The following is a 19,140-nucleotide window of genomic DNA, read 5'->3' as shown; positions in this document are numbered from 1 at the left end:
ACATTAGAGTACAAGATAGGCTATTTACATTGTCCAAATATCCAAGCAGCGGCCCACATAATCCCAACAGGTTCAAACCAATGTTACAAATTAAACACAGATCCGCATGTCTAAAATAGGATTGAAACATGGATAAGTATGTCTAAACTAGTGACTAATGGATAATAGTTGAACTAATACCGACACATAAGATCCTAAACCAGCCTGAAACAGAGAAGGTAATGATCACACACAACCTCAAAAAATGCTAACCACATGCTAGTATATTCAAACGGCATAACGAGGACCAAATCATCCACTAAAGAGTAAAACATACTAAACTTAAACTAGACAAGAACTAAATCAAATTAATCTAAACAGAACGGGAATTACATCTATCAGCATTATCACACTGCTTAACTAACAAGCGCGCAAAGCATATAAAACACATAACACAAAGCAGAAAGTGCTCAATTCATGGATAAATAAATAAAAGGGGTGTTTGACTGACCTTCTTCGGGTGCAGCGAAGTGAGGCGAAGGTCTCGATATCTACTCGAACGCCACGCTCCGAATTCGTATAGGTCCAAATCAATACCCAGGGCAAAAAAACGGACAGAAATGATGTAGTATATTTCTTATCAATCACCAAACATATGACTACTACAAACTGATATATTTTGGTATTCTAGACGACTAAACTTATATTTTAGGGGGGGGGGGGGTTTGAGGCTCAAGAACTTAGCTTTTTAGAGAATCTTCTGGCCGCTAAAAACGAACCCTCTCAAATGACTGGAAAAACGATTATTTATAGGAAAAGATTAGGGTTTTGGAGTTCAACGATTTGGGCGGGATCTTTGGTCAAAACGCTCCACTCCAAATCAACGTTCGTATTTCAAATCTTTGGTCAGAAAAAGAAAGGAGCGGACAAAATACCATTAAAATCTCGTACTTGAAAATGAAAGAGCTGATAAAAAAAAGGTTTCAGATTTCACAAATGGACAAGATCCATTATGACCCTTTCGGATCGCGAACAGAGAAGAGAGGAAGAAGAGAACAAAATTGACCTCTTTTCGTGGTTGAATCCGGACAGGGGGGTACAAAGCATTGATTGCCCTTCCCCATACGACCATGCACGGCCTGGGAAGGTGAAAGGGGGCTGCAATTTTACTATTTTTATCGGAGAGAGAGGAGCGGGAAGAGAGAGAGAGACGAAGGAGGAGAGAGGAAGGGAAAAGTGGGAGGAGGAGAGAGATAGGGTGTGCCGCGGGTGAGGGTGGAAAATGAAAGGAATTAGGGTTTCCTTTGTTAAATGAAAACGGGTCGGGTCAGATGGGTAGCGGACTGGGCCAAATTTCTTTTAGGGCTGGGTATTAAAATGTGGATTGGGTATTAAAATGGGTCTCGTACGGATTGGGCCATTGAATTAGAATATGGGCTGAATGAAAGGGATAATTTGGGCTTCTGAATTTAAGTAAAAGACCTACTTTAAATAATTATATATTAAACGTGTGCTTAAATATTACCTAATATAAATACGTAATTATTAGTACTCAGATAATAAAATTATATGATGTCGCAATAACAGTGCAATAATATTTTAAACGTCAATAGTAAATAAAAATGCTATTATCAAATTATGCGAAGATAAATGCGATGTGCGTGCATGAGCTGATAAAATGCTGAAATGATAAAATGCGAATAATAATAATACTGGTGGTAAATAATAGTAACAAAATAATAGTAATAATAATAATAATGATAATAATATAATAATAATAATAGTGATAATAAAAATAATAATAATAATGATAATAGCGGTAGTAGCAACGGTAATAAGATAGCAGACAATAACATTAATGACTACAACAAGACAATAAAATGCCAGTATTAATAAAAGTCAATAATTATAATAATAAAAAATATAAATAATCAGTTCTTAAATTGCCAAAATTACTATAAATGTAAATAAATGTTTATGGAAGGCGAGACAAAATTGGGTGTCAACAACTTGTCCCTCTTTGCCCGGTAATGATGAAAGAATTTTCGGGCAAAGACGTTGACTCAGTAGCCTATTTTGTCCCGGCTAAAGGATTTGGGGGACGAAGGCAAGAAATGTGAAAGGATTGCGAAGGTTATGGCCGAACTCCGGTCTCCGAGTTTCCTACATATCTCGGACTGCACGAGAATCAGGCCGCGTGTAGTTCTGGGATAACTACGACACCTATGAAAGACGAATCCCGATTGGTGTGAATCTTTGCAAAATACTGTCCCAGTGTCGAATTATGGAAACACTGGGTATTATGGTAGAGACTCGAAAATTCTGAAAATTGGATATGCTGGAATGCGGGCGGAATAGTTGGAGACGAGTGTTCGAGGTAGATCTTCGACCCTTGTCGGGAAGTTTGATTTCCTTCCCAACATATTGCCCCAGTTCGCTGCCGAAGAAATAGTTTCACGTTGCGCTAAGCTCCTGCGAAACTTTAGACTAGATAAAAATTGTCAGTAAAATAAATATCGAAAATAAAGCGGTGTAAAATAAATCCGCAAACAGAGCTGCAATGATTAAAATGATAGCCTTGCTGAGGCTGATGCAAATGAGGTTATGGGCCGATGATTCATGAAAATGATGCCTTTTGGCGATGATTAATGGAAATGAGGCCCTAAACCAGATATGGAGATGAGGCTATTTAAGCCAAATGATTTAAGAAAATGAGATTTTAAAACCAGTATGACACATGGTGCGAAGCATTTGTGCAGTGACTTTTAAGCGTTTGCGCGAGGCAGTTAAAAGCATTTGTGCAGTGCGTGTGCGGTGTATTTGAAGCATTTATGCGGAGCAAATTGACAGCATTGGTGCGGTGCATGTGCATTTGAAAGCATTTTGTGCGAAGCAGATGAAAGCATTTGTGCGGTGCGGGTGCATATGCAGTGCATTTAAAAGCATTTATGCGGAGCAAATGAAAGCGTTTGTGCGGTGCATGTGCGTTTGAAAGCATTTACGCGAAGCAGCTAAAAGCATTTATGCAGTGCGTGTGCGGTGTATTTAAAGCATTTATGCGGAGCATATGAAAGCATTTGTGTCGTGCAGGTGCAATGTGCATGTGCAGTGTATTTAAAGCATTTATGCGGAGCAAATTGACAGCATTGGTGCGTTGCGTGTGCATGTGCAGTGCATTTAAAAGCATTTATGCAGAGCAAATGAAAGCATTAGTGCAGTGCGTGTGCAGTGTGCATGTGCAGTGCATTTAAAAGCATTTATGCAGGGCAAATGAAAGCATTAGTGCAGTGCGTGTGCATGTGCAGTGCATTTAAAAGCATTTATGCGGAGCAAATGAAAGCATTAAGAAATATTTGTGCGTTGATATATTTGAAAATCTCTGTAAGCCTTAAACATTAATTTATCGTAAACTTCGATAATTATTAGCAGTTGAAGGGCGTAATTCCTTCTAAATATTATAAGAAAACTCAAACCGTTCGACGCGTAGTCCTTGCAAGGCTGTAAGCATTGTGGATTTCCAGCTTCCATAATTTAAAGAACCTGCGCTCAAAGAAAATTTGTAAGTTTCGGGGGGGAGGTTGACTCGTGTTGACTTTGAAGATCCAGCTCTTGATGCTTCGTGCTTCCAACTTTATATGGACTTGTAACCTCCGCCTATTTCTTAGCCTTGGCCAATTAATAAAACTATTTAATAGAGAAAATCATACTATTATAAAAGAAAATATGCACAAATTTATGGTAAATATGTATATAATGATAAATAATTTTGCCGAACTTTGAACCGTGACACGTTGTGAAACAAAGCGAACGTCCTTTCTCCCAACTCTTTTCGTCTGTCCGATGGCTCTGTTGACCATATACTTTCATGTCCCTTGATGTCGTTTTGCGATGACGCCCTTAAAAATTGTCCCAGTTTCTGGCATAGGGGGATACTAAACTCTTTAACAAGACGAGACCGAGCCTTATATAGGCTGCCTACGTATCCCTCCAAGGGAATCAGGCCAAGCGTAGTTCACGACATACAAGGAAAATAAAAATAAAATTAAAATTTTCTAATAATGTGACCGAGGCCTATGTAGGCCGCCTACGTATCCCACCACGGGAATCAGGTCAGGCGTAGTTCATACATACAAGGAAAATAAAATTAAAACTTTCTAATAATGTGACCGAAGCCTGTATAGGCCGCCTACGTATCCCCCATGGGAATCAGGTCAAGCGTAGTTCATAACATACAAGGAAAATAAAATTAAAAATTTTCTAATAATGTGACCGAGGCCTATGTAGGCCGCCTACGTATCCCCCATGGGAATCAGGTCAGGCGTAGTTCATATTACAAGCAAAATGAAAAGTTTCTGGAAATTCCTGACTTAAAAAGGATCAAACCCGATATAAGTTTCTTACGTGTCCCGCCGAGGGACCGTAATCTCATTACACAAAAAGACATTGCAGAATATTACGAATTCATGCCAAGCTTCTTCGGATCAGACACTACCGTTCGTTCTCTTCCTTTTGCTGATCCCGAGTTTCACCAGACAAACTTTACCCAGTCTTTACCGTATACAGATAGTCCCCACACTTTCCGGACCGAGATCATATCGGAGTAACGGGAAGTGGATGAATCATGCAACCGAGGATCACATTGGCTCGTTCTTATCTTCTTGTTTTGGCGGGAACAGTTATCACATCTTTCTGCCATCTGCCACGTGTCGTACCCCGACAGGTCCGAGCTCTGCAACCGCCGTCACGCACGTCCCTTCAAATCACGTTTTCATTAATTACGGGACACGTGGCGCTAGCCGGTTGGTCGTAATTTTTAACCGCCCCGCCCAACGTGTGTATATATAGCCTTCATCGTTCTTCTTCTTCATTTTACTTCTTCATTTTCATCATCTTCACTGAAACTTCTTCACTTCTTCTTTACCTGTGACACCCCAATTCTTTTAAAACTAGCTTTTGAATTTTTGATTGACCATTATTTGATAATAAGGGTATGTTTTACTTCACACTTCCTGAATATTAACTTGACGATGTTTGAAACTTGTTTGAAGTGTTATGGTGTAGTTATTTAAACTACTCCTATTATGATTATCTTATTAAATTTATTAAATGGATTAAATATTTATAAAAGTGGGCAACCTTTTTAATTTACTCTAGTTTATTTTATTATTTTCCTTCAATCTTCTCATGGAAGATACAATTATTTTACTAATTTTTTTCCTTCTCATCAAGTAAGATAAATACCCCTTTGTCTCTTATTTCCCCCACCTCTATAATTTTCGGTTCCTTTCTAGAAAAAGAAGACCAAAAACTTCCCTCCTCTCCTAACATTCATCCACCAAATCAATCCTCAAGAATTTCCTTGGTTGAGCCCCAAACAACTCCACGCGATTAAGGTAAGTCACAAACCCGTTTTTGAATTGGACTGCTGTTAGTATTTTTAGCATAACTCTTTGTGTAGACCTCCGTTTTGAGTGATTCAGGATGTTTTAGAAAGATAATTCATAGACCTAGAACTTTCATTCAGGGTCTAAAACCCAGTTTTTCCTGTATCCACCCGAAAAGGGGCGAAGAAGTACAGGGGAGGTGCTGTCCAGTTTTCTGTTTTGGACTTCCTACATGCACGCTGTTAGTATTTTGAGCATATCTTTTTGTACAAAATTGCTATGGGGGTGATTCGAAATTCCCTGAGACCCTAAGACATATATGTACAACTTTAATTAAGGCCATAAAGTCTATTCTTGCCATTTACCCCTTCGAAACTGAAGCGACAGTACAAGACGGTAGAACTGTCGAGAATTCTGTTTTTGGACAAATTAAGTGATATTCACTGATTTCATGTTTAGTTTTGATGTGCCGAGACTCTTGAACTTAAGAAGATATTTGGTTGTATATTTAAGGTATATATACTCTCGTACAAGCTAAGGGGAATTGTTTGACGAAGTGGACTCTGGTTGGTCTATGGCGTAGACGATGTGAGCTCTTCGGGTTGTGGTAGAACTTGTCGTATGGTAAAACGCCAAGGTTTGTGTATAAACTCGAACTTAAAATACCTTTGTTTTCTGGAATTTTTGAAGTACCTTGGTGGGTTGTTTCCTTACTTTTCATCTTATGTCACGGTATGATTATTGTTTCAAGCATTGCAAAACTTCCGCTAAATCGCCCACTTGTACGAATTGCTTGATCATTTTGCACCCTTGTTGGGACTTTGTCCTTCTTGTTACGGTGACTTTGTCATCGATATTGGCATGCCCCTCAATTCGGATCTCGGCCATCTTGACTTTGGATTTACATTTCGTCTTGACGATGGATTTTCGTCCATTCTCAAGTACGAGTGGAAGGCCACTTTCAACATGGCTCTTGATTCTCTTGACTATTGGGTGACGACCCTTCTTGATATGGGCTTCGGTCCTTCTTGATTTGGGGCTACGGCCCATCTTGATTTTGATTGTGCTTGGTGGGATGACATGACGTACACATTGGGCGAAATTGGTTATTTGACAACTACTCTTGAATTCAATTATAAGCCTTCTTGATACTTTGATACACTTGTTTGCTTGGTTTATTGTTATCTTATTGAGCTACCTACGACGAATAAGGGAATTGGAGAATCTAATGGCTCCAAGCCCAAAGTACATACACCACTAAGCTTTATGCTTAGCGATAGTTGTTTTCTATCGTAGGTAAGGTGCAAGATGAGATGTGAAGATGGCCGATTGGAGTAGATTTTTGGGAGCCCTTGCGAAGATCACATTTGCATTTGCATCTGGTTCTTGTAAAATTTTGGGGACTTGTACATGATACACGTGTGACACTTATGTATGAAATTTTGAAGGCTTGTGGGAAACAAGACCATATGCTTGCAACATGAACTTGGTGACTTGTTTTGCCATTTTAGGGTGTGCTTTTAACTTAAGTCATGCCATGTCTTGGGTCTATATTTTGTCTTGAAATTATGTACAAAGAAAGACAATAGTTTTGCGATAATCACTAGTTTGAGTTTTATGTATCTTATGAGCCTGCAATGGTCTTGGATTTGGAAACGAAATTTCAAAACGAAGTTTCCTAAATAAGTTGAATATTTGAGAAGGGAATTACCACTTTAAAATGATACCCTGATGTTACATTTTATCTAGGAAATTTTTGAAGGGCGTAATGAAAAAAAAGAATGCCGCACTTTTCCCCCTTTTTCGCGTGGGCTTCTTTTTCCGCTGTTAAACCTATTCGTGAATATCCTTTGGCATAAGCTTCTTCTAAAGGTCGTAAGTGTAAAATTAGCTTTGATTCGAAGGTGGCACCCTCCCAAAGGGGATGCTACATTACCGCTCTTCATTTCATCTTCTCTAACTTCTTTTTCATCGTTGATTCTGTCATCTCTTCACCCATATTTGCCACTCAAACTTGCTTGCAAGGAAACCGTTCTACTCAAGTGTCGCTCTGTTGATTGAAACGTCATTTCATTTTTCCGTTGGTGCTCCATTTTATTTGCTTCACTGTCTCCATCTTCTTACCTTCATCTCTTTATCAAATTCACCCATCACAAATGTCTGCCAATACTGAAACCACTTCCCGAGATATTATCGGTTTCCTCCCCACGGGGCGAGCGTGTCTCGGCCCGAAGGGAAAGAATGTGGCCGAACCTACGGCTTTGGACATCGTGCCGATCAAACCCAACTTCAACAAAGAGTTTGAAGCAGAGAAACCTTCGCTAGTCTCGGATAGAGGATACGACGTAAGACGATATCCCTCGTCCATCACCGAGGATAGGCTCGATCTAGTCCGGACTGACTGCGGATGGGATAACCGTCCGGTGCAAGTATTTGCTCCTGGTTCGGATGAATCTATTACCGACCACGGGGAGGGTTTCTTATATGTTTGCATCTTACCCTTTCACACGAAGTTCGGAACCTGCAATTGATCCGGTCGTACTGGAGATGTGCCGGACCTACAATGTGACCCTTGCACAAATTGGACCGATAATCTGGAGGACGGTAGCTTGCCTCCGGTTGCTGGCCAACAACGCCAAGAAACCATTCACGATGGCACATTTGATCCACCTTTATTCCCCAAGACGATTCCGGGGAGGCGTAATAAAATTAGCCAAGAGAGGCCGGAATCCGATCTTCTCAAAAATGGACGAAGATAGAGACCGGGGATGGTTAGAGCGCTTCGTTCGGGTGAGGACCTCGGATATTATCCTGGAGGAATACATGCCCTTCCCCGAAAAATGGAATGACAACCGTAAGTTCCTCGACCCCAACTATGTCAATTTATTCTTATTTTCCTTAATTTAATCCTTCGGGCTTACGTTCTCCTTTTTCTTCTTTATAGCCGTGGCATGGATACCCCCGGTCATTTCACATATGAACGAGTGGGTCGAGGCGCTCCTTGACCGTCATTCACACGAAGAGTTGACATGGGGAATCCTGGCTCGTGGCCGATGGATTGCTCAAAACCACGGTAACACCACTTTGAATTCGAGTATTACGTACTGTTTGCCTTTCTTTAATTTCACTCGTTCTCACCCATAACCCTTCGATTTTAGGTTTACCGAAAGGTTCGGTGCAAGCCAGACCCGGGACAGCAACAGAGCAAGCTGTGCCGACACCGGTATTCGATTCGGCCGGTCATCCAGAATTATTCTTTGCCGCCCAAAACGAAGGGAAAACCTCGGATAAAGGAGACAAGCCAAGAAAAAGGGCAAGGCGCGTCGTCCGGTCACTGAGAGATGAAGAGGAGTCCGACGTGATCGTTCGTAGGGTCGGTGTGGCCCCTACCTTCGAGTCGGTCCCGGAGGAGGAAACTGCAGCTCCACCCCCTTCAACCGAGGAAGGACCCTCCACTTCGGCTCAGCTACCAGATGGGGAATAAATTCTTTACCCAACGCCTCTTAGGTCTATTGAGTTTGTTGATATTACAGGTGAAGAGTCTTCCGAGGAGATTCCCTTGCAAAGGCCACGGAGATCCGGGCCTGAGCCGACTGCTGGAACTGGGACAAGAGTCGAGTCCGCAGTCTGCCGGCCACCGAGGCACGGAAGAAACCGGCTCATTGCTGTGGGGCCGTCCGTCACCGTTTGAAGCCTCTACCTGCCGAGGGTGCTTGGCTTGTTCCCGACCACGCCCCATTCTCCTAGGCCGGATAATCTAGATGAGATGTTTTTGGACACTCCTCCTGCTGCGGGGAGGCCGCCGGATTTGGCCATCTTCACATCCGCCGGGTCACGAGGCGCCCAATCGATCTCACCGATTCCGATGCGAGGAAAGCCTGGTGAGCATCTTTTCGGCTCTGCGTGGAACCTAGGAGAACCGGTCGGCGAATTACTGTCCCGGAAGATTGCAGTTTCTTATCTCGTCCGGTGGGGGTGGCAAGCTACTTAAGGCCCCTCGTCTCGGACTCGGATAAAAAGAAAATGGCCGGAATCCATTGGCAGAGCCTGATTAACGAAGGAATGCATGCGGGCAATCGGGTAGGCCTTCTGGCCATGTCTTTTATACTTGATGCAAGTTTACGGTTTTAATGTCTTTGCTTCTTTGGCGAGTGTGGTGCTTGTAAACGAGGGATTCATCCGGGCCCAACAAGAGATTGATGACCTTAAAGGCAGTTTGGATGCCCGAGGTCGAGAAACGACGAAATTTCGACACCTTTTGCAAATAAAAAAGATAAGATAGTTAGCAGCGAACGTCCGCTTGCTAACCCGGCCCGAGCTTGATACTACGAGTGAGAACCTTCGGCCCCGAAGGATGAGTTAGCCGGGGTTGTGCGAAGAACCCAGAACACGGAGGAAGAGAAAATCGGTCTTAGCCAAGCCAACGCTCGGTTTTCTTCCCCGGCCGAGCGAGCTCGAAACCACCATTTCTCAACTCCGAGGAGAACTCGACTCGGTTAAGTCGATGCCGCCAATTGGGCCGAGAGGCACGGCGACTCGAATCCGAGAGAGCGAAGTATGCGGATAGAATGAGGGTTTTCGAGCAAAAAGCGAGGATAGGGCTCGAATGTGCGATGAGCTAAGAACCAAACTCGGGGAGATGACCGAGGCAAATGATATACTCAAAGCTGAGCTTGACTCGGCCAATCAATATCGGAGTGTCCTCGATGTAGAGAGGAATGAACTTTTGGTTAAGCTGGCCCGGGGGCGATGCCGATTTGGCGGAAGCCTTAAAGAGTGTGGAAGCCGTCGAAGCCTATTCCACGGTTGCAGTGGAACATGAACGGTGGAGATCTCGGAGAATCACCCTTGAGGAAGCCGAGCACGGTTTTACCGATCTCCCAGCTCTTATTCGAGAGGCTAGAAGAACCGAGGAAGAGGCAAAGAGAGCTCTTGACTCCGACTCCGATGATTACGAACGGACGAGTCCGAGCACTACAGTTCCAGTCGTACCGGATAAGCTATGGCTTGTACTCCCTTTTGTTTTGTCTTTATAGCACTTTGAATTTTCTCAAATTTCAAGTGTAAAAAATTTATGTATATGAAAAGCGTATCCTTTCTGCCGACCATTCTTTTGTTTGAATGTTTGTTATGATTTACGTCAACCGCCGATTTTTCGGACTTGTTCGACTAGAGTTTTCATATCATCCGGTATGATTTATCCGGGAACTGATTAGAGAAGTTTGCCTGCGGGACTTATTTGTGCTTTGTGAATTCAGACGTCTCCGAATCACGTTAGGCATTTTTAGGGCCGATATTTTGCGGCTATTCCTTTATTTTTTATTAGGTTCGAGCACCTGAATCTCTTGCTAAACAAATTCGGTGTAGCGAGTCCCCGTTCGGGGGGTATTAAGATTTAGGCTCGGTTTGCTGTAACCTTGTGGCCTTTTCTTAGTATTTCGGCTTTGTAATGTTCGGGATCGAGTATACGGATAAACTCGGTGCTCGATTTTCGGAGCAAAGTGATTTACAAGGAAGATAACTCCGAAATGTAATAATTTGATTTTCAATAAAACTGCAAGTACATGTACATCATATGAGGACTTTATCCGTTTCCTTACATTTTTGCCGTGGCAAATTCTAAGTGGACACGATTCGCTACGATCGTTTAGTCCTTACATCGAAACCTCGATACGAAGGTCCCATCGGTTCACCTGCCATAGTGAATATTAGAGGGACACGATTCACTTTTGATCGTTTGGTCCTTACATCGGAATGTATTGTCATAGCCCCCTAGTGCTTATTCGAGCTGTAAAGTCGGGTAAGTACTATCCAGCCCTCGGTCGTAGGTTGTTACCCCCGAATATCCGGTATTTATACTCTTACTTTAGTAACACGTTGTACTTGTCGCCTCATTAAAAACCTTGTCGAAAAACCCATTTGGGACAAAACCGAGCTAAGGAAAAGAGTGCAACACGTCTTTTCAGACCTAACAAGCTAACTGCGTCGGGCACTCGGCTCCCTGCAAAAAGAAAAGGTAAGTGAATAAAACAAAAAGGTTCATACCTCAACAGTAGTATCTCTTCAGGTGAGCCACATTCCGATTGTTGCGTAACCGTCGCCCGATCCATGGATTCCGGTGATAGGACCCTTTGCCCGTTATCTCTGGTCACCTTGTACGGACCTTCCCGAGACCAAGTTTTCCCTCATTGGGGTTTTTGGTGTTCAAGGTAACTTTTCGGAGCACCAAGTCCCCAATTCGAAAATATCGGAAGTTAGCTCTCGGTTATAGTACCTTTCCGTCCTCCTCGTTTCGGGGTCGAATACGAATTAACGCGTTCTAGCGTAGCTCGTCCGTGAGATCGAGTTTTACGGCCATAGCCTCCTCGTTTGATCCTCGGTGGCGTAATTGAACCGGAGGCGGGTTCTCCCGACCTCTACGAATGAGGGCTTCGGTCCGTAGACCCGAAGGGTGTTTCCCCGTACTCGATTTTGATGTAGTTACTGCAGCCAAGCCCATGCACCTCCGGTAATATTTCCCTCCGGTGGTGCTTTGACATTTCAAGTCTCTTTCTCGAATCTTTGAATTATCGTTTTGTTCGTAGATTCCGCTTGTCCGTTCACACACGGATGATACGGAGTTGACACAATTTTTTGATCTTCATCCTTCGAGGAAATCATTAACTTTGCCACCAACGAACCGGGGCCGTTGTCACGGGTGATCTCGGTGGAATGCCGAACCGGCAAATAATGTGGTCCCAAATGAAGTCAATAACTTCTTTCTCTCGTATTTTCTCGAAGGCACACCGTGCTTGACCCATTTTGAGAAATAGTCGGTCATAAACAAAATAAAGCGGGCCTTACCGTGCCCGTGGCAATGGACGACGATGTCCCATTCCCCATTTCATGAAGGGGCCGGGGATACAACCGAGTGTAGCGACTCCCAGGGCGATGAATCATGGGAGCATGTCTTTGACACCGTCGCACTTCGGACAAAATTCTTCGCATCTTATCGCCATCCGGTTCCAATAATAACCGGCTCCTAATGATTTTCGGACTAAGGCTTCCGCGCCGGGAGTGATTCCCCGCGTGTCCCCTCGCATGTACTTCTCTCATACGTACTCGATTTCACGGGACCTAAACATTTGGCCAAAGGACCGAAGAAAGACCGCTGTATAATCGGCCGTCCACCGAGCAAAAAGCCGTCTTTCGCTGATCGTCCAACGATTGTGATTCCTTGGGTCGTGGGAAGCTTTCCATCTCGCAAATAGCCGATGTATTTGTTGCGCCAATCCCAAGTTAAACCCATTGTGTTTATCTCAGCATGCCCGTTATCGATTGCCGAGTTCATCAAGTGCACCACAGTCCCCGGGTTAATTTCTTCCCCGCGACCGAAGATCCCCAAACGGCCAACGCATCGGCCTCGCCGATTCTTTTCCCTCGGTACATGCCGCATGGTCCATTCTGCGAACCGGTGAAGTATGACACGGACCCTCTCGAGATACCTTTGCGTTCGTTCATCCTTGACTTCGAAGACGCCATTCACACAGTTGACAACCGGAGAAATCGCATTTGCTTCGATTACTTCAGCCCCCGTGCTCGAGCTAATTCCGATCCTGTAATCATAGCCTCATACTCGGCTTCATTGTTAGTTAATTTAACCGTCTTTAATAGATTGCCGGATTGGCGTCTCCGCGGGGGTTTTAAGGGGACGATTCCAAGCCGGAACCTCTAAGGTTCGAGGGCTCCATCCGTGTGTAATGACCAAATACCGTGGCTTTTCCCCGGGTCGGCGGGGTTCATACTCATATCGGGGATCATGGCCGGGGTGAAGTGCGCCGCAAAAGTCGGCTAAGATTTGTGACTTGTGCCGTCGGGGCCTATATTCAATATCGTACCCGCTTATTTCTACAGCCCATTTAGTTAGCCTGCACGATAATTCCGGTTTATGCAAGATGTTCTTTAAAGGATAAGTGGTCACTACGCATATCGGGTGGCATTGAAAATAAGGCTTCGGTTTTACGAAAGCGCTTACCGATGTTGTGCCAATTTTTCAAGGTGGGGATAACGGGTCTCCGCATCCCCCGGAGTCCTACTCACATAATAAATGGGAAATTGTGTACACGATTCTTCTCGGACCCGAACTCCGCTTCACATTTACCTCGGACACGGCAAGGTAGAGAAAAAGCTGCTCGTCCGGCATTTCGGCGTATGCAACAAAGGAGGGCTGGATAGGTCTGCTTTCGGTTCTTGTAAGGCTTTACGGCACGCCCGAGTCCATGTGAAGTCGTTCTTCTTCACGAGTAAGGAGAAGAAACGGTGGCTCTTAATACCGAAGATCTTGATATAAACCGGCTCGGTCCGCTATCCTCGGCCAGCCTGCGCACTCCTTGAGCGTGATTTACCACCTCGATGTCCTCGATTGCTTTGATCTTATCCGGTTGTCCGATCCCCGATTTGGCACCATGTAACCGAGGAATTTACCCGTCGGACACCGAAAGCACATACTCCGATTGAGCTTCATATTATATTTTCGAATCGTCAAAGGTTTCCTTTCTTAAGACCACCACCCGCCCGTTGGCCAGCCAATCCCGGTATTTTTTACTTCCGAATGGAGCCTATTTTAAAAGCTTTGTTACCTCATCCTTCTTTGCCTCTGCCATGGGCCTCCGCTTACGCTCACCGGGGAAATCTCCCATCGAGACTAAGCTTATGAGTTGTCACTTCCCGGCGACACATGTCGTCATATCTATATGCGACCATGCAAAACAATCGGCACTAGCTTGAAGAAATTTAATTAACTTGTTCACGAGCTCCGAGGGTTAACCCCGTGCCCGGGTATACCTTTAAATGTCCGGTAGATATTCAAACAAGATGACTTGCTCCTTGCTCCTCTATTGTAGATTTTGTCGTGTCCGACTCATCCGGCAAGACGAATGATCTAGGTATATTGAAGTCGTCTTCTTCGTGCCCCGGGTCCGATCCTTTTTGCTCCGTTGCTGGACCCGTTAACGGTAATTGCTATTTGGAATCCTTCTCCCTGGATGATCCTTCCTTTTGACCCGGCTTTTTGAGTAGGGGTGATGATTCTTCGACTGCGAACATCTCTCTTCTTTGCGGTTGTTCTCCCCGCTTTTTTTATCCCCTCGTTCGGGAACTTTAGCAGCTGATGTAAGGTAGATGGCACAGCTCTCATGCTACGTATCCATGGCCTACCCAGCAATGCGTTGTATTTCATATCCCCCTCGATTACATAGAACACAGTCTGCTGGATGGTGCCGTCGATGTTGACGTGTAGGGAGATCTCGCCGCCGTAGTTTCACTCGCCATATTGAATCCACTAAGCACCGGAACCCCGGCAGTACGATCTGGTCGAGTAGCCTTAAGCGTTCAACCACTCTCCACCGGATGATGTTGGCCGAGCTACTCGAGTCGATTAGAATACGTTTAATCTCGAGATTTAAAAACAAGAATAGAAATTACCGAGGGCATCATTGTGGTTGAATGATGCCTTGCGCATCTTTGTCGGCCGAAAGTGATGGAGCCTTCGGATGCGATCCCGGTTGCGCTTTTCACGAATAGTGGTAAATCTGCTCGCTTCATTACCGGTCCTCTGGGACATCGTACCCCCGATTATCATGTTGATTATATCTTTGAGGCTCTCCGGTTCAACCCGCTTGTTCGACTCCTTTCCTTGTAGTGGGTTTTGGCTCGCTCACTCGGGGAATTCACGAAGGTGCCCGTTTTTCGTGTCGAGCCACCTCTTCTCGTAATCGGCGACGGCCTTCGCTTCGTGACCATGAGTACCATGGTATTCACAAATCATGTTCGGGTCCCATTGGCCGATCCGATCTCGAATGGCCCCGGCCACCCAGCCTCCGAGAATGCGACCTATGGCCGATACAAGGTCCGAGGTGTTGACACTAAAGTTGTATTCGATATTCTCGGCGGATCCTCGTTGGTTGCCGAACTTCCGGCTTCACTTCTAAACGACAACCCCCGGCTATTCGACGGACGTTCGGTTCTTCTGTCTCCTCTGCCCGAGTATTGACTAGGACAGGACCTCGCTTTTTCAGATCTAAAATTTATTTTCTCCGACTGAGGATACAGCCTATATCTTTCCTTTGATGACCGCATCTCCGGGTCAAGATTTCTTCTAGACCTCTCAGGTCCTTTACCTAGATTTACCGGTCCCGGAGGAAGTTCGAGCTGATCATCCTCCACCCCCGAATCTTGGACTCGTACCGGTTGTGCACGTACGCCGCCTGTCCACGCCTCGTATTCTAGCAAATTTTCCTTGAGTTTGAACGAAGCCGTCGAACTTCGGGGATTAAGCCCTGGTGAACGCTTGTGCCGCCCATTCCTCGAGCCGGAGCGAGCTCCATCCGTTCCCTCCGGAAACGATTGACGAACTCCCGTAGTAATTCATCGTCCGCTGGGCTATCCGAAAAATATTCGCCTTTCGGGCTGGACCTTCCCGGCCCAGATGAGCCTTTATGAACGAATCCGCGAGTATTTCAAATGAAGTGATCGAATGCTCGGGCAGATGGTCGTACCATGTTAATGCCCCCTTCGACAACGTTTCCCCGAACTTTTTCAGCAACACGGACTCGATTTCATCTTCTTCGAGATCGTTACCCTTTATAGCACAGGTGTACGAGGTTACGTGTTCTTGGGGATCCGTCGTGCCATCGTATTTTTGGATATCCGGCATCGTAAACCTCTTCGGGATCAGCTTAGGTGCCGCAGTCGGAGGAAAAGGCCTCTGAATATATCTCTTCGAATCTGGCCCCTTTAGAATGGGAGGAGCCCTCGGGATCTGATCCACTCGAGAGTTGTAGGTCTCGACCCTTTTCTCGGTTGAGTCTACCCGTTTCGCCAGCGTCTCCAGCATCCTCAACACCTCGGTAGACGAACCAGCTCCGGACCCATTACTTTCAACCATTTGAGCTTCTTCTCGGGGTTCAGTAGCACCCTTACCCTTTCCCGGAGCCGAATCTTCCTTCCGGCTTTGCAATTGGGCTATCGCGATTCCTTGCTCGGCAATAGCTGCTCTTTGTTCCTGCAACATTTCAAAAATAAGACGCAAATTAATATCATCCGGGGCATGCGGCGCTTTCTGGCCATGTGCCCGGGTCAAAGTGACAGAATTAAAAGTATTTAAAGGATCAGTGGCCGGCTGAGCGGCGTTCTCCTGGTTCACGGTATTCTGTCGGTTGAGGCCCTCCCTCGAATTGACGGAATTCGGAGCAGCGGGATCCACTGGCAACCCCTGCAACCCGATGTTATCATTTTCGGCCACAATTTCGTTGTTGACGTGACCAGATTCTCCGCTGTTAGCCATTTTGTCCGTTTTCGCAGTGACGAAAAGTAGAACTGAAATCGAGTAGAGCGAGATTAAAGACCACAATAATCCTAGCCCCACGGTGGGCGCCAAACTGTTTTACCCCGAAATCGGATAATAAGTTGAATTTATAAATGAGGTATAGGATATGTGGCACTTTAATCTATTTTTTAGTGAACAAAGATGTATATGTATATTTCGTTTATGAAATGGCCTAAATATGAGTTGATATGCTAAGAAAATCCGAGTAATGATATTAGGGATTGTATGTTTAAGTTAAGATCTTATGTGTATTCCAAGTAATATTTGAATAAGGAGATTCAATGAATTTGTTTGAGCCGAAACCGGACCAATATCGAAGAAAATCAAAGCGTGAGAGGGTTTGTTTGTATAAATATTCAAAGTACAAAGTTCTTGGATCTAAAAAAACCCCAAAAAAATGAGAATGTCTCCCTTTATTTATAGTTTTTTCACATGCGGGCCTCCTATACATCCTTAGGGGCCCCGCAGGGATAAAGAAAACCTAATATGGATGGTTAGGTCGTACGGTCGGCCGACACCCGTCGGCCGAGAAACGTGGCAAATTCCCACACATGGCGAGCGAATAGCAGATTATTCGGACTAACGGCCACGATCAGAATGGTCACGAAGAAACCGGGCTAACGGCCACGACTGATTTCACTTTATTCGAACCGGGCAAACGGCCACAACCAATTCGGCCATATAAGGATCGGACACCGGACCAACCACGATAAGGAGTTATCTTCGGAGCAAAGTGATTCATGCCAAGCTTCTTCGGATCAGACACTACCGTTCGTTCTCTTCCTTTTGCTGATCCCGAGTTTCACCGGACAAACTTTACCCGGTCTTTACCGTATACAATCCCGGGATTAGTTATTTCACCCTCACACAGGGATAAAATAACACTACAATCCTCGGATTAGTTATGCCACGATTTTATCCCAACCAAACGTGGAATAAACTCATCTCAAATATAATCTCGGAATTATTTATCCTTATCTCTCGTACCAAGCAAGCCCTTAGCCTCTTCGTAACTTTTGTCTTCACTTTTTTTTTTTTTTACGACCCCTTTCGAACACCAATGCATTCCGCCATGATTGTGTGTTTGCAGCGGTGGGAGTGTGATATTTGCAAAGAGCTGCTTTAATTATTTTCAATTATTTTATTGTTTAATTTTTCAGATTATCACATAATGTAAGTTCAATCATACATTTTGAAACTAAAAAGAAGGAAGTAATTTCAACAATATTATTTAATGAACTTATCATTCATTGAGACAAAAAGAAGACACCAGACTTGTTCTTTATCTGGTTTTGATTAATATTTAAATCACAATTATTTTGTTTTAGCTAATTACTAAAGAAATTATATTTATATAAAAATAATCTTATCTGATCAATAAAAATAAAATTAAAATGAGTTTTATTTGTATTTTAGTCAAATTGAAATTAAAAATATTATACTAATATACTCCTTGGTAGTGTAAACAATTTTAAGGATATTTAAGACATTTCAACGGAAAAAGGTGCTTATCAACAATTTTATATATTAAATATTTCAGCTGCTTATTATCAGTTTCAAAGACTTCTATCCAAACACGTAATTGTTATTTATTAAATCAGTTTCAACACTAAAAAATGCTTATAGGCACTTAACTTTATCGGCTACTTTTAATCTCATGCGTATGTGCTCCTAGTCTCCTTTAAAATAGTTTCATTTTTCTCATTTAACCAAAGGAATTTTAACAGATACAAGATATCCATTTCCTGAAGTAAAAATGCGGTTCTTATCTTTAAACCTCTCGAGGTATTTTATTGCATGTAAATGAAATGTCGAACCATAAATAAAAATCAAGTATTTTTTGAATTCTTTAATTTATTTTTGGTTTTTATTAAGTTCAACTAATTTTCATTTCTTTATTTCTACATAACAATTTTTTTTTAAAAGATAAATTTATATTATCAAACATGTCATTAATTACAAAATAAAAACTTTAAATCTTAGTATTTTAAATTTTAAAAAGTCTTTTTAATCTATCTAAACAAACTACACATAAACGAGATAAAGGGCATAAAAGACAACTTTAAAATGACAGCTGTGGGATTTGAACCCACGCCCTTTCGGACCAGAGCCTAAATCTGGCGCCTTAGACCACTCGGCCAAACTGTCGTGTTATTTATGGCTTTCTTATGATTTTATTTATTCGGGTTCTGACAATCTCCATAAATATTAAATTCAGATTAAAAACGAGATTTTTCTCATAGGACAAAATCTATTCCCCCATTAATTAAACACTAGTCCATTTTTAACATCTACTTAAACAGGGAAAGATTCAAATTCAAATTTAAACCGTAATTATTCGTTGTTTTTCTTTCTTTTAATTTGATTAAAGCCTTAGTCCTGTTCGTTTATTCATTTGACTCATTTTTGTTT

General features: G+C 43.4%; 1 non-coding gene across 1 annotated transcript; it reads right to left on the bottom strand.

Annotated features, from left to right (window-relative positions):
* Positions 1-18,796: 18,796 nt before the first annotated feature.
* TRNAL-UAG (transfer RNA leucine (anticodon UAG)) lies at positions 18,797-18,876 on the bottom strand. The gene has a single exon. It is a non-coding gene; the product is annotated as a tRNA-Leu (tRNA).
* Positions 18,877-19,140: the final 264 nt, after the last annotated feature.

The sequence above is a fragment of the Lycium ferocissimum genome, chromosome 4 (assembly GCF_029784015.1).
Source record: "Lycium ferocissimum isolate CSIRO_LF1 chromosome 4, AGI_CSIRO_Lferr_CH_V1, whole genome shotgun sequence".
NCBI classification, from domain to species: Eukaryota; Viridiplantae; Streptophyta; class Magnoliopsida; order Solanales; family Solanaceae; genus Lycium; species Lycium ferocissimum.
Note: the sequence above shows the minus strand (reverse complement) of the source record. Positions and strands in the feature narration are given on the sequence as shown.